We start from the raw sequence: 16,439 nt of genomic DNA on the forward strand, positions 1-16,439 counted from the left end.
GTTCGGTCCAGTGTACTAACTAGCGGCCGGCCTGCAAATGCCGTTTTAGAGCTGTACCCTCGAAATATAAGGAACATTGGATCTCACCATGATGTTCATCCTAACCTCAAAAGTCATCAGTCATACTGCATGATGGAAGAGATGGGGAAGGGTTGACCGGAACTTAGCTCTGGAGACTGAACATGGGTTCCACCACTTCAAGCCTCCAATAAGCAAGGTGGTGGTATTTCACCGGTTGATGAGAGTCATATGCCACCTAGTATTGCCTGGTAACACAGAGGGGTAGCATTCCTCCATGTGGTGTGGGCGCCACACCTCGACCCCTGCTTACGTTGGTTCACACCTGGGTGGTCACCCACCGTGTGCTTGTGCATGGAGGTTATATCCAGGATTACTAACAGTCCCACCATCGTGAAGGTGCGAGCAGAGGATTTGGCTGTCACAGACCGTCCGGACTTCGCCGAAATTGGGTCCACTTAACTTGGATGTCACCCGAATATCAGTGCCATCAGCGTTTTAGACTCCTAGGTAGCAAGTACAGCTTGTCTGGCATATCTGAGAGAATGTCTGTGACAACCTCACGGACCGTCTGATTCCATGTCACCATTCCCTTCTGGTTAAAACAGTCTTTCGACTGTGAAGATGTTGAAAAGTACCTGTAAAAATGATGTGCCACTTCTGCTGAGCTGTCCATAATTTTTTTACTTCGAGCAAGTAAAAGGCCTACTTGATTCACTTTCTGCTTTCTTTTCTTGTTGTATTCACATACGAAATGAACTCCTTGTCTTCATTTTTAGCTCTCTTTGTTGGTAATATTTCGTAAGCTTTCGCTTGTCTTAGTCCATCAGTGGTATTATTATTATTATTAGCCATATGGTGCAAGGAAGCCTGAGGCTTATGCTGCACCTCCAAAAAAAATTTCTGAATTACCCCGAGAGAGAGAGAGAGAGAGAGAGAGAGAGAGAGAGAGAGAGAGAGAGAGAGAGAGAGAGAAGTAGAAGGGAAGGGAATCACCAAGAAAGAGAAGAATGATGATATCCAGCTCAGAACCCTGGGTGTGCCAAGCCCATACTCACCAAATATGAGCCCCTGGGTTTATTTGTTACATATACATTTATAATACTCATATAAATCTTTTGTACATAGTCTGTAATGTTCCCGCCATGCCTTTTTCTTTTGTTCAATTAAATCCTTAATTTCACTTTTCATCCACTTGGGCATCTATGTTTTGTGGACCTTCTTCACTGCAACAAAAGCACTTTGTGGCTTCCAGGATAACTCCCTTGAACACTTACTAATGAAATCTCATCCAATTTATTGAATACGCTTATAATGAACTCTCATCCAATAGCCCTTGGTTGTCTTTCCGGTTAAAAGATCTCAAGGACTGTAATCCCCTCTCTTGAAACCGAAGTCTTCCCCTTTTTTTTCTTTTACTACAAAAATATCTTTGGATACCATCCATTTTAGTAATAGTATTCACCACAGGCTGCCGTAGCCTAGTGGTTAGGCGCGCCAGTGCATAAGTACACGTGCCTCGAGTGACTGGGGTTCAAGCCCGTGACTGCTGAATACGGTGCTGTTTCTTGTATTCTGTCTATCTTGTGAACTCCTCTGACCGTTGGTCGTCCCGGAGTATAAACAGAAAATTTATTTATTTATTTATTCATATAGTGCAAAGAAGCGACAGGCTTTTGCTGCACTGGCAAAAAAAAAAAAAAGAAAGAAAATAAAAACAAGCAGATAAGAAAATACAAATTATATGCAATCAACGACTCGCTTACTAAAAGAAAACTTCCTACAATCTAAACCTCAACCCCTGTAATTTCAGTTTATGGACCCTAGTTTTGTAATTCTTTATAACAGTGAAAATTCCATCTTCATTCATTTGACTAACCCACTCAGATATTTACAATCTCAATTAGACCACTTGAGGTGCAGAGGTTGGTTTTTGCACTATTAAATGTTAGATGCAATTTGGAACTTTGTAATGAGAAATAAGTCGAGGACATTGCAGTCTCTTTCACTTTCTCTAACACGTTAGAATAAATAATCATCCGTAAAAGGTTTCCCAATAGCGTATTGCCGAGGTTTCGATTTGTCATGAGCGAGAGTGCATAAGTACACGTGCCTTGAGTGATCGGGATTCAGGCCCGTTACTGCTAAATACGGTGCTGTTCCTTGTATCTCTGTCTTATGAACTCCTCTAACCGTGTGGTCGTCCCGGAGTATAAACAGAATATTTATTTACTCTTAATCTATAAGAGGTAGATTGAAGTCGCCCATAATGATGCCGTCACACTTAGCTGCACATTCAAATTGCTTGAAGAGATTTCTATCATGCTCCTCACAATGGTTTGGCCAAGAATTTACTCCGACCATCATCATCCCTTTACCGCAAGTTATTTTCACTCCGTGGCTGAGTTAGTCGGTCTCAGGCGTGGACAGCAAATTTTTTTTTATGTGAAAACATCTTTCGCGGCATTTACTAAATTTCCGACTGAAGTAAAACAAATTTGTCACGAAAATGTGAAGCGGAAATTACGTAACTTCATAAATGACGTTAACGCAGTCACTCACATTGATTCGGTAGAGCAAGCAGCGAGCGTGAGCCGAGTGGGTAAAGTGCCTGCCTGGCAACCCAAAGTTCGCGGGTTCGATTCCCGCCTCGGGCTTGGATCAAAATACTGCAAAAACCTTGGGAGGTGCATTATAGCCACAGAAGCCTATGCCCCAACAACTACCCAAAAAAAAAAAAAAAAAAAGTGAGGGTAAAACATTACGTCGTTCGTAATTTTGTTCTAGCTGTTCGATTTTAAAACGGATATGGTTTTCAAATAAAACATCTTTCGTGCGTACAGGTACACACGGGCATTTTTTGCTAGACGTATTACTTATAGATTCATTACAAACATTACTTATACAAACATAAAATTTTGTATATTTTGGCAACCCTGGTGCAAACCTTATATTTGCTTAAAAACGCTTTCCTGTAGGTATGCGACTCTTAATTTTTGCACCTACTTCAATGTTTTCATGGAGTCTTGTTAATGATATATAGGAATTTTGAGTACTGCGTACAAGTCTGGAGGCCTCATTTCAGGAAGGATGTAGAGTTGCTAGAACGAGTACAAAGAAGGGCAACAAGATTGGTGAGAGGAACAAAGGAGTACGCTTATGAAGAAAGGCTTAAGTCCTGAAAGTTGCAGCATCTGGAGAGGGTGCCTAACCTGCGAGGTGATCTGATTGAGGTGTGTACGGCCTTGAATGGTTTGAGCAGGCTGAATGCTGACGGGATTCTTCCGCTTGTTCAGATTACGAACCTGAGGGGAGCATAGATTCAAATTGAGGAAAGACAGTTGCAGAACAGATGTGCGGAAGTTTGCCTTAAGCCAGCGTAGTTGATTGCTTGAACAGACTTCCATCTGTTATTGTGGAAGTTGATAGCTTAAATAAATTTAAGGCTGAATTAGACAAACAATTGGAGTGACCGGAAAGTTTTTTTTTCTGTTGTTGTTGACTGATGCTGTATAAGCTTGATTTCTTGCATCATATGCCTCTACTAATGCTAATGCTAATTACAGGTCGAATACAAATGCTCACATGAGGATTCAAATTTGATTTTGCCTATGTCACTAATCTGTGTCATTTCAATGAACTCATTTTTATAAAACTAGGGCTGTATTACTTACCGGGCAATATTAGACTATTTGTGGCGATGCTACTGCATACGATAGGACTCTCAGTGCCATCATGTAAAAGGCTTTCAAATGCCGACTTCGTTTATCGCTACAGCGTATTATTACAAAAGTTTGAGCGAGAGAAGACAATACGTCCATACTTTAAGAACAATTTAAATACTTTTAAACCAATTTAAACAATAAGTCCTTTCTGTAAACACTTTAAAACAATGTTAAAAAATTAAAATAATTTTGTAACTTTCCTCTGAAACATTAAGAAATTAAAAGACATCACAGGACATCCTAGATGTAATTCCTCCTTTTCTTAACTAAATGGAAACGGACAATGGACCATTACATCTAAGTTTTGTTTATATTTTATTAATTCACGTATCCCTATGTAAGATAGAGAAAGAGGAAGGAGGAGGGAGACAGAGAGAGAAGGAAATGTTTTAGAAATAATTGTTTATTTCTGATAAGATCTAAACAGCATTTAAACTCCTCAAGGAAATAGATACGTTGCCACCACCGCAGTATTATTCACATAACACTACAGTAGCCAATATGCTGCCAGTTCAAACTGTGAAAAGATTTTTAAAAAATTAAAAATTATGTGATGCAATTCTGGGCGAGGATGAGACGTAGTTATTACTGTGGCTCTTCTCCAGGGACACGAACTCTGTACGATTTCAGGAATTCGCACAGTGTCTTTTCTTGGCAACGAGTTGCGCTATGTCTGTTTTCTTGAAAACAGTACTGCAATTGATGTTATGACAGGTCTGCTGATTGTAAACGGTAATGAATGCTCAGAATATAAAGAAACCATTATTAACACTCTCAAAATCTTGTATATTTTTTAATTTTTATACGGCGAAAACCAATAACGTTTTATCTAAATATCTTATACAGTTCTAAAAACCGTAAGAACGAGAGTTTCTCTTATTATTATTAATTCTATTTGCGCGGGTAGCACAGTGGTATTGTCATCGTCCACCCCACACGGGGTGAAAAAGGCCCAGGTTCGAATCCCGTCGATGACGCGAGGAACTGTAACGGGCTTTTTTCACTCCGTGGCTGAGTTAGTCGGTCTCAGGCGTAGACAATAAGGTTTTTCGTCCAGCAAAACAGACAAATCGACCATAGAACACATTCAATTAACAGGCATAAGACATAGCAGGGCAGATGAATTTAATCATTCGGGTGGCCTAAAAATAATAGTTTGGTTTTTTATGTTATTAATTCTTTATGATAGAATAGGCATCAGCTTTGGAAGCAAATTAGACATATGTGTGCAAGAACAAACGAAGAAATCAATGATATCAAATAAAAGAGAAGACTGATTGAAATACTAAACTGGTATTGCTTTTTTCATTTTTAGATTATAGACTAAATTATTTTTTAAGGAAAAAAAACACAACTAACGAAGCTTAATTCTTTCAACATGGTGAGTAAGTTTTGAAAAAATTTACTAAGTCGGGTATAAAATTCATACTGCCAACCTTGATTGTCAACGACTCAAAGTTAGAAACTTTAATTATATGTAGTTCTTTATTGCTATTACTTATGCAGTCGGAGTGCACACACAAAAGATCAGAATACAAATTACACCTGGTTTTCACATCAAGAATTAGGCTTCTAAATGTTAGGAAAGACTAGTGATAGAAAAAACAAAATAAATAAATAAATACAGTTAAGGAAATCACATAATCTATTTGCGTGGTGTAAAAGGTGTTTATTGGCAGAAATTCCTTCCATTGATTATTTTACAGAATAAGGCGCGGTGGTAATCAACGGTTCTGCTTGAAGAGTTGGAAAAAGTTGGTTGATGTGTTAGGCGCTAAATAAACAAATTCTATGAGGTGGAAGTATATGGAAAGTATCGGTATCTGTTGTTTGTAATGGTTTATAATTTTCAGTTTTCTGGACAAAAAAGATCTGAGTTTCCGGAAGATGCCCAAGATTAACCAACTGTCTCGTTTTACAAAAAAGTGGATAAAAGTTCCGCCTGTCGAACTGTGCCTTTTTTTTCCCCCATAGGCACAGTACACCGTAACTAGAATTTTTGTATGGGACTGCTCTTCCTACCTTTATGAAGTATATATATTAATTTATAAAAGTATGTATATTCACAGCTAAATTTTATGTCATATCTGTTTATTTGCACCTTAATCTGAAACTGGGGAAGGGGGCGCCTTAAATTTATGAAAAGTTTTAAGGAGGCTCAAGGTATAAAAGTTTGTAAACCTCTGCCTTAGCACATTACCTAGAATTCTAGATCCTCTGCTTCATTTATGTAATTCCATTCTATCAGAGTGAATTTTCCTGACTAATAGTCGGTTGTTCCCTGAAGACCAATAATCCCAATCGATTAAAGAACGTCAAACCAATTTGAACTGCTTCCACCCTTCTGAAAATCCTTGAAAAATTTTCCTTCTTCCAAACTCACTCAACACTTGTTTCCAGTGGCGTAGCTACCATGTAGGCAGGCAAGGTAATTGCCTCCGGGCCCTTTAGGGGCCCGGCGTCTTTGGCTGTCTCCTCTTTTTGCAATTTTCATTAATTAAGTAAGGTCCCGAACATGTTCTTTGCCACCGGCCCGAAAAAGGGTAGCTACGCTACTGCTTGTTTCCCACAAGTTCAAAAGCAGTTCCACTGTGCCCTCCCAAATAGGTTGACAATCATTAATCTATTAGCAATAAAATTAGGCATTCGAAAACAAGAATGTACTCGCTGTTGTCTACATAGATATCTAAAGCAGCCTTTGACAGATTTGATTCTGCAGCCTTTGACAGATTTGATTCTGCATCACTTCTGGATCTATCAAACCAATTCTTGCAATTTCGTGTTTTTAGATTATTCATCCAAAACAGGACTTCCCTATATGATCCATTATGTTAAAAACAACAACTGTACTCAAGAATCCTTTCCGACCTGTTATTCTCAAATATACCTTTTTTGTTCCATCCATGTGCTTAGGAGAAGATAATGTCTACGCAGATGATATCAAATACTTACAACCATTCCATAAATAGCATGCCCATCTGCTCACCTCGACAATTAGCTGCAAAACTGAATCTAGTATCAAAATTATCTTCGATCGTTACCCCAACAAATCCGCCATCCTGGTATTTTCAGTACAATTCCATTCAACGCAGATAGTACCAAGATTGATCGGATGCCTATACTAAGTATCACCTACCGCAGAGATCCTGGCATCCTTTTTGATTAGAAGATATTCGGATCATTGGAGGAGAACTAAACATCTCTTTTACATAAATGATGCAAAGACAATAGCAGCATTCCTTCAATCAATCGTGTATCCAACAATAATATATTCAGCTAAAATCTGGGAACCCTGCCGGTTCCTGTCTTCTAAAACCAAACCAATTTTTCCCAAGAATAGTGGATCCTGAAATAGGCCATTCACAAATTCTGTCTCCCTCCTCAGTTGGATACTGCTAATATGGCTGAGCAGCTACACATACGTAGTTTATAAAACCTAATATGCCTTCTTAGAACTATAACGATTACAACTGCTTAAATGTTCACAAGCAAAATAAAAGTTACAGATATACTGTATGAGACACGTGTCATTGCTACAACTCCCGCTTGCGCTCCAATCGAATCCTAAGCTCCAACTTATAAAATCAAGACTAAAAATCTCAGACGGTTTTATCTCAGCTGAGGCACTGCCAACGATCAAGTCCTCTTCAGATTGGTGTTGATCTTGTAAAGCTTGTCAATGACAGCAACACAGACACCAATTTGCAGATGTAATCCCTCTTCTCAGTCTTAAATTTAAATAAGCTGGTTATGTACACAACATAGTCACTGCATATTCAGTCTCTCCGGGATCTCGCTTTAGCATTAACTTTAGTAGAGGCATATGATGCAAGAAAGCAAGAGTACGGGACAGTAATTTGAACTGATGAGGTCTCCCACGATCCTTTGCGCGGATGACGATGGTGACGTCACTGGTCACGTGTCGCCTCTCTTGGCCTCGGGTATTCTAGCCGCTAGTGCCGCTGCCTGTCGCCAATGATCACATGACTCTCCTCTCTCGGGGCTCCGCTGTTTTAGTCTCCAGGTGGCGCTGTATGTCTCCCATGTCTCTTTGCGGGGGCCGGACTCCATATTTTTTTTACTTAATTTAAGTTTTGCTATGATGGCCACAAGATTTTTTATGAAAAAAATTTTGATAAGATTCGAGTTGAGGTCTTTATACTTCATGGGTATATGCTTAATCATTGTACTAACCAAATATTTGCTTATAAGGCTGAAAATATGATATTATTATTATTATCCGTTTATTCCAGAAAAGGAAACCACTCTGGGACGGCAAAGTGCCAGGAGGGTGCGAAGTACATATCAGGGTACGAGATACTACGTGCAGTGGGTTACATATACTGAACACGTAGTCTCGTCCCGAAATATTATATACACATTTTATGTTTAATATATTCTGTACTTACATTATACAAATCATATGTTTACAATTCACTAATAATTCCATATATAACTTACATATTTACACAACTGTAAGAGAAGGTATATTTTTCAAGTAAACAGTTCTTAAAGCAGAAAGTTTCACTTTTACTCACAATTCTTTGGTACTTTGCAGTCGATTCATATTTCTGTGAGTCTGTACGAATTCTAGATCTCTTTCCGGTATGTTGCATCCTTACAGAGTTTTTCGGCATCTATGTGTAGTGAGTTAAATATTTTTGCTGCATTTGATGGGAAGAATCTTTGCAGGCTACTAAGATTGTTCAGGACTGGACGCAGTGGATGATTTACTCCTCCGCAACGTCTGGCAGTGGCACGTGGTTTGACTAGAATATTATCCAGGGCTGGAGCATCCACTGAGCATTTGTGCGAGAGTGTGTTCCTGTTAATTGTCCGCTGCATCCAGGGTGTGATGTTAAGGTTTGAGTAGAGAACGGTCCTTGAGATAGTAAAAGGGTGGCCAGCAACTCTGTTAAGCCATCGCAAGAACCAGTATTCGATCCCAAGGACGGACTTATAATGTGAATCAGGAGCTGAGGACTAGATTTGAGAGGCGTACATTGCAATTGGCAGGACACACTTTAAAATGTACTTGATCGCTAGCTGGGGATTTCTAATTCCTACCAGTTCTTGTCTAGTAGCCCATAGAGCACCGAATATTTTTGTCTTCATATGGGCGAAGTGCAGAGCAAAGGTGAGTCTGTCATCCCACTTGAGACCCAGGTCCAGGTGAGAGTGCACTTTTTCCACACTAGACCCGTTCACAGAAATCGAGATGTCATTTTAATCATTTAACAAACAAATTAATTATTTAGCAGTATTATTTGAATACAATTTTTATGTGTGGTATCTATTTTGAACACAATTATTTTTAAAGTGTTTAAATGTGTGTTATGTAATTTGAACAATTTTTAATTAATGGGAGTGTATCTTGTACATAATTATCTTGAACATAATTATTTTAATTAACAAGTGGTATTTTTCCAACAAAGTGATTTTTGAAAAGTATTCATGAATTTTTAATTGCACATTAGTGCTTAATCAACAAATTAATTATTTTAAAATTAATTAGTGCTTAATGAGTGATATTGAACGTAATTATTTTAATTTATAGTGCTAAAGAAGGCCCAATTCAAGAAGACGCTATGCAAGGAAGCCTCAGGGGATGCAGTTGGTCCAGATTTTATTTTCATGAACGCAACGTCACTGCACATAGAGCTCAAGTGGTGGAGGAATATCTTGAAACTGAAGATATCCATCCTTGGCCAGGATGATCACCAGACTTAAATCTGATCTAACATGTGTGAGACGCCCTTGGGCGTGGCATTGAACACCGACAGCCAACTTCTCAGTCACTTGATGAGCCAAGGTCTGCGCTCGTGGAAGAACAGGATTGGTTGCCATACAATCTTATATACACCATTTTGTCGAGCATGGTTCATACCACTTTTTTTGTCAATTCTTATACAACTCCTATAAATGTCCCTTTACCTGTCTGAAGTTTCTCACCGTCTCCTCATTTCATTGTGATTTTATGCTACACCACCATACCAAATTTTGTCTAGCTTCATCGCAAGCTGCACGAGTTACATCACATTTTCTATTTGTTCTGTTAATTTTGTCAAGCAGTGGAGTAATCGGTGGTTAGCTGGAAACAAGGAACGTTATATCTTAAATAAACTGCTATTTCAAATCTATATAAAATCTTGAAGCTCTAACTGAAGTTCTGAAACTTCTAATCGTCTTTGAATGTTTCAAACTGGGATTTCAATAAATGTCAGGAAACCAGTGTTGGTGACGAGGGTGTAGGGACTGAGGCGCTTGCCACACCTTCGTAAGTTTGAAGGTTAATTAGAAGAATAAAGGTTGAAAGGAACGCAAGAATTAAGGATAGCTCCATATGGTACAGCTAGTTAGGAAATGGGGAACCCTTCTGAATAACTACCACAAGTGTGGAAATACATTATCTCTTTCTGATTATGCATAGAACAAAAGTGTCAGAGAAAACCGATCTGTGAAGACAACACGCATATGTGCTAATACAAAATACTACTGATTTTAAATCAGTATTTTTTATTGTGTAATTTATGATGATTGCAAAGTATGAATGTCATCTTTATTTTTAAATTAATACTGTAGGTCATTATGCTCCTTTCAGTGCCATTTTTATACTGAAACAAATCTGTCATTATCAGAAAAAGAGTATATCCGGATAGTAACACATTTCGAGCCATTATCTGTGCATATGCACCGTAAAAAAAAAAAAAAAAAAAAAAAAAAAGATACCGAAGTAACAAACTTTGGCGTTTCTGATAAACTCACAAACTGAGTTGTTAGTTTTAGTGACGGTGCAACTGCAGGATTACAATGACCGAAAAAGGGAGAAAACATCCGAGAAACGTGTGATTGTTAGACTGCTAGTAATAAACAGATTTTAAATGACACACAGGTGTAGCGCTTTCATTTCAAGTAATTTGATCGAGATAACATGCCGTTTAAACAATATATAAGATCTAAAAGATATTTCTTGGCTAAACCTAAGAGTATGAAGGAGTTTGTTTAGGCACGAGTAATGAATACCTTCACAACGAGTTGCCATGGTTTTACACTACCGCGAATAAGTCAAGCTTCACCTATGGAGAAGACTATTGTTACTTATTCTTGGCGGATACCACCACCCAGACGGCACCATTTGTACTTAAGCATTTAGCCAAGAAATATCTTTTAGATTAAACTGCGCACACCATCAGGCATCTCTCATATTGTGGAGTTATACTTTATAACTGGGTTGTCACTATTGCATCAATGGGTACCTATCCACCCACCGAAGAGGGGCCAAAAAGCCTTGAAACGGTGGCATCTGGGTGGTGGTATCCGCCAAGAATAAGTAACAATAGTCTTCTGCATAGGCGAAGCGTTACTTATTCGAAGTAGTGCAATACCATGGCAACTCGTTGTGAAGGTATTCATAATATGAGATATAATTAAAACGAGTCATTAAACCTACCTTGGTAGTAGAAATTATGTGTGTACATTACCCATGCATAAACAGTCTTCTTCAATATATAAGATTTTATTTTAACGAAATCCATTTTAATAACGTTTTTCATTTCGACCCTTGTTTATATAAGATGCGTTTGGCGGTTGCCATTATTATTTCATTTGAATGTCATTTCATTTTATTTCAGCCGAATTCTTCAAACGGAATTTTGCTCAATTTAAATTCTACAGACAGAGATGAAGAAATACCCCATATTAGTAAAAACAGATGGATGACGAAAGTAGAGTAAACAACTAAAAATAGATTTCGTTCCCTACGTAACCTTGCTTAAGAGCAAGTATAACAACAATGTTTTATGAAGCTTTGGTAAATAGTTGGCGTTGTTTAAAAAAAAAAAAACAAAAAAAAATCATTTATAGTAAAAAATGGTAATGCTGCTTTGATTAAGTGAATCTGCATTCTAAATTAATGTGTATTTTCAAAAAAAAACAAATGATGTTCGCTACTAATTAAACAAGTAAAGCAGCATTCCACATGTATGTAGAATGAATGATTAAGAACAGTTTATCACTCATTACGATATTAAACAAATTAGTTGATGTACATAGTATGTTACATTTCAGGCACGTTAGCAAAAAGGAATAACTGATCATTTTATAACAAAAGACAGAGAGAGAGAGAGAGAGAGAGAGAGAGAGAGAGAGAGATACTTTAAAATGCGACCCAAAGAATATTTTGTTTTGGCAGATCTGTCATATTGTCAATTCATTTCTGCAATGAACGCATTGCAGCAAACGTAATATCCAGTGCTTCGGCTACAATATGTGGTACGTATACAAGGTGTTTCAAAAGTGATGGTCAATAATTTAAAGGTGAACTGTACAGACTACAATATGCAAAAAAAGCCGTAAACATGGGTTCTTAAGTGAATCGTTTTCGAGATACTGCACATTTCTAGTTGGGATCCACCACTGATTTGTGGTGGATCTCAACTCTCTCATTCACTCCCTTTCTCCTTTCTCAATGCTCTGAGACATAGCAGGCATACTAATACTTGTCAAAGGATAGTCAATATGGAAAGAGGTTACAGCAACGAAGGGTATGCGGACATGCACTTCATATATGGTAAGGCCAACGGCAATGCACTCGAGGCTGCACGTTTGTAACAAGAAGCATTTCCACGCCGAAGGCAGCTCAATAGGCGCACATTCATCAGGGTACATCAACGCCTTAGAGAACATGGGCGCTTCGCACATGGAGTACAAGCAGATAGGCCCAGAAGCATAACACCTGATATTCAGGAAAGGGTGTTAAAAAGAACAGAACAAAATTCTGGAATTTCGACAAGGAGGGTTTGCTCTGCAAGAGCATGTACTGAGTCATAGCAGTGTGTAGCTTATACACTCTACCATATCGAGCGTGTACAAGGTCTCAACAATACAGACGATCCTCCCAGAATGCTCCAATAGTCAGTGGCGGATCTCAACAGAAAATGTGCATTATTTCAAAAACGGTTCATTTTCTGCCCAATGTTCACTGGGACTTTTTTGCTTATTTTAGTTTGTACTTTTCACCTTGTCTGCGCGCGTAGCACAGTGGTATCGTCACCGTCCTCCTCACACCGGGTGGAAAAGGCCTGGGTTCGAATCCCGTTGATGACGCGAGGAACTTTAGTGGGCTTTTTTCACCCCGTGGCTGAGTTAGTTGGTCTCAGGTGTAGATAGCAAGGTTTTTCTCCCCAGTAACTGGGGTTTTTTCGTCCAACAAATCAACCATAGAACATACGCAATTTACAGACACAAATACGGGTTAATGTATTTAATTACGGGCAACCCTAAAATAATAATTGTTTTTTTTTTTTTTTGTACTTTTCACCTTTAAATTATTGACCATCATTATTGAAACACTCTGTATATGGATAACCTAGGTTCTAGGTTAAAAAAAATAAATAAATAAAATAAATAGATAAAAGAAACTAATAACTGCCGGATTTCTATTGGTTCGATTTTAATGAAATTTGAAAGACTCGACAAATCTAAATAAAATATAAAATTCATGAAGATCCATCCATTGAGAATTGAGTTATTACATGTGAAACAAAATGTAATTGTTAGCCTGAGTAATCTTTCTAACAGGGCCATATATAAAAATTTTATGGAAATTCAACTATAAGTTAACTATAAGCAGGTTGGTCCACTTGACATCAATGAAGTGACTGTACATGATCATTCTCAGATAGCTGTCAACTTAAATGAGCATTTTGCATCTACATTCACACATGAGGAGTTATTCGAGGAGGAGGAGGAGAGGGCCAGATGTTTATCAAACTCTAACAGGGAGCTAAGTGATTTTGTAATAACTGAGAGCAAAGTGGAGGAGAAATGGTTGAAGTCTAGCATAAGGAAAGCACCTGGGGTAGATGGGATCTATCCAGTTATATTAAAGGAAGTAAGCAAACCTTAGCCATAATTAAGAAAGCTTCCTTGGACTCAGGGGAGGTCCCCACCGACTGGAGAAGTGCAAATGCTTCCCCAATTCACAAAGGGGGATCAAAGGGTGACGAGTAATTACAGACCTGTTGGTTTGACTTCTGTTCCAGGGAAAATAATGGAGTCACTGGTTAAGGAAGCGATGGAGGATCATTTAGACAGGATTGCAGTGAGGGGCGTATTCAGGGGTGGGCAGAGAGGGCATATGCCCCCAACCAAAAAATTGAAATTAAAGAAACAAGGCAGGAGGCATTTCAAAAAAAACCTTATAAGCCTGGTCGTCATGCCCCCTCCCTAACGATGAATACTTGGATACGCCACTGACTGGTTATAGTTCAGCAGCATGGGTTTGTTAAGAGGAAGTCTTGTCTGACAAATATGATTGGACACTATGATGTGGTCACGAAGGAATTGGATGCAAAGAATAATTTTTATATCATGTACTTCGATTTTAGAAAAGCTTTTGATACTTTTGTTGTTGTATGTTTTACGGCGCAATGGCAGCTATAGGCCATTATGCGCCATTTTGATACTGTGGCACATGGAAGACAAGTGTACAAATTGGAGCAGTATGGTATTAAGGGCAAGTTTCTACAATGGATAAAATATGGATGGTTCAGTTGGAGAAGACAGAGAGTGGTTATCAATGTACACTGCTCTTGACGGACTAATGTTATTAGTGGAGTCCCCAGGGCCCATTGTTGTTTTCGGTAGTTATCAATGATATTGAATGTATATCAGGGTTAATGTCTAAGTTTGCAGATGATACGAAGTTTGGCAGGGTTGTTAATGACAGTAATGATAGTACACTGCTGCAACAGGATCTGGAAAAGTTGAGCAGATGGGCTGAGAGGTGGCAACTGAAGTTTAACTTTGACAAATGTAAAGTACGGCATATGGGTAGCAGTAACCCTAGAATAACGTTATCAACTGGGTGGTACTACACTCAGGGTAGTGGAGAAAGAAAAGGACCTGGCGGTAATTGTGCAGTCAGCTATGAAGTTTTCTGAGCAGTGCAAAAAGGCTGCAAGGGTAGCTCATGGTGTCTTGTCAAGGATATACAGGAATTTTGCTAGCGAGGATAAGGGGATATGTCCCCTTGTATAAGGCAATGGTCAGGCCACACCTTGAGTATGGTATACAAGTCTGGAGGCCTCATTTTAGGAAAGATGTAGAGATGCTGGTACGAGTACAGAGAAGGGCAACGAGATTGGTGACTGGAATAAAGGGTTCGTGTTACCAAAAAAGGCTTAAGTTCTGCAAATTGCAGCTTCTGGAAACTAGGCACCTGCAAAGTGATCAAATTAAGGTGTATAAGGCCTTGAATGGATTGAGCAAGCTGAATGCTAATAGGATTCTTCCTCTTGCTCAGATTACTCACTCGAGGGGACATTAATTCATTTACAATTGTAGAACAGATGTGCGGAAATTGGCCTTTAGCCAGCGAGTGGTTGATAGTTGGAACAAACTTCCGTCTGTTGTAGTGGAGGTCAGCAACTTCAATAAATTCAAGACAGAACTAGACAAGCATTTGGAGTGAATGGATGGGTGAAAAGGGAAGGGTGTTTTTTTTTTTTTTTTTTAGCTGATGCTATAAGCTTTCTTTGTTGCATCATGAGCCTCTTTAATGCTAATGCTAAAGTTGAGTTATTACATGCGGACGGACATGGCGAAAACAATAGGCAGTTTATTAATATATGCTAATACTCCTAAAGACGGCAAAAGTTCGCTTTTAGTCAAAGAAACTTAGATTGCAAGAGTGTTAAAATAACCATCGTTATAATATGAGGTATACAATATTATAATGCCTGTCAAAGAATGTTGATAACGTTGGGCTATGCTATCAGGGAGTGTAAAGTGAAAACTGGCACAGGGAAAACATGACCCTTTTGTTAAAAATAAACAAATAATCTCAAATTATACTGCACACTGAAATGTAGGTGTATCCAGCAAGGCAAGGAGGTCCAGTGGTTTTACATTTTTGCGGGGAAAAACAATTCTTTTTATAGTAATTCCAAACATACATGGTTACTGTACACTGAGTGGACAAAAATCATGGGATACCTATCTTGTAACGGGTAGGCCCACCTTTCGCTTGGATAAGGGCAGTCACGTGGCGAGGCATTGAGCCCACTATTTCACAAAAGCGTTCCACAGGTATTTCCAACCATGCTTGCTGTACCGCTGTCCATAATTTTCGTCGCATTCCTGGGTGGAGGATCCAAAGCTCGAACGGATCTTTCCACAGCATCCCAAAGATGCTCCAGTTTATGTCCGGTGAACGGGAAGGCCATTCCATGTTGGTAAAATCTGCGGAATGCTCTTCCAACCATGTTCCAGTCGCCACGGTTCTGTGGGGAGGCACATTCTCCTGCTGAAAGAGTCCATTGCCCTGTGGGCGCAAGGTGACCATGAAGGGATACAGATGGTCTGCAAGGATGGATACGTAATCTAGACCGTTCAGATATGCGTCTAGACTAAAGTGACCTGATCCTTAGCATTCCAATGGGGGACGTGGGGGGGGGGATTTTTCAACCCCCAGAAACAAGATACACAATTTTTTAAAAATTTTTATATATAAAAAAAATTCACATACAAAATATAAATTAAATACATTGACTTCTGTGAACTAAAATTATAAAATAAATTATCAAAAATCTTAAAAAAAATATATATATATATTTTTTATTTATATATATATATATTGTTGTGCTCTCATTGTTGAGCTAGAAGAAAACCTGGAAGACAAAGGCGTAGATGGAT

Source organism: Mastigoproctus giganteus, chromosome 5 (genome assembly GCF_048544385.1).
Source record: "Mastigoproctus giganteus isolate SK-2022 chromosome 5, ASM4854438v1, whole genome shotgun sequence".
In the NCBI taxonomy this organism is placed as follows: domain Eukaryota; kingdom Metazoa; phylum Arthropoda; class Arachnida; order Uropygi; family Thelyphonidae; genus Mastigoproctus; species Mastigoproctus giganteus.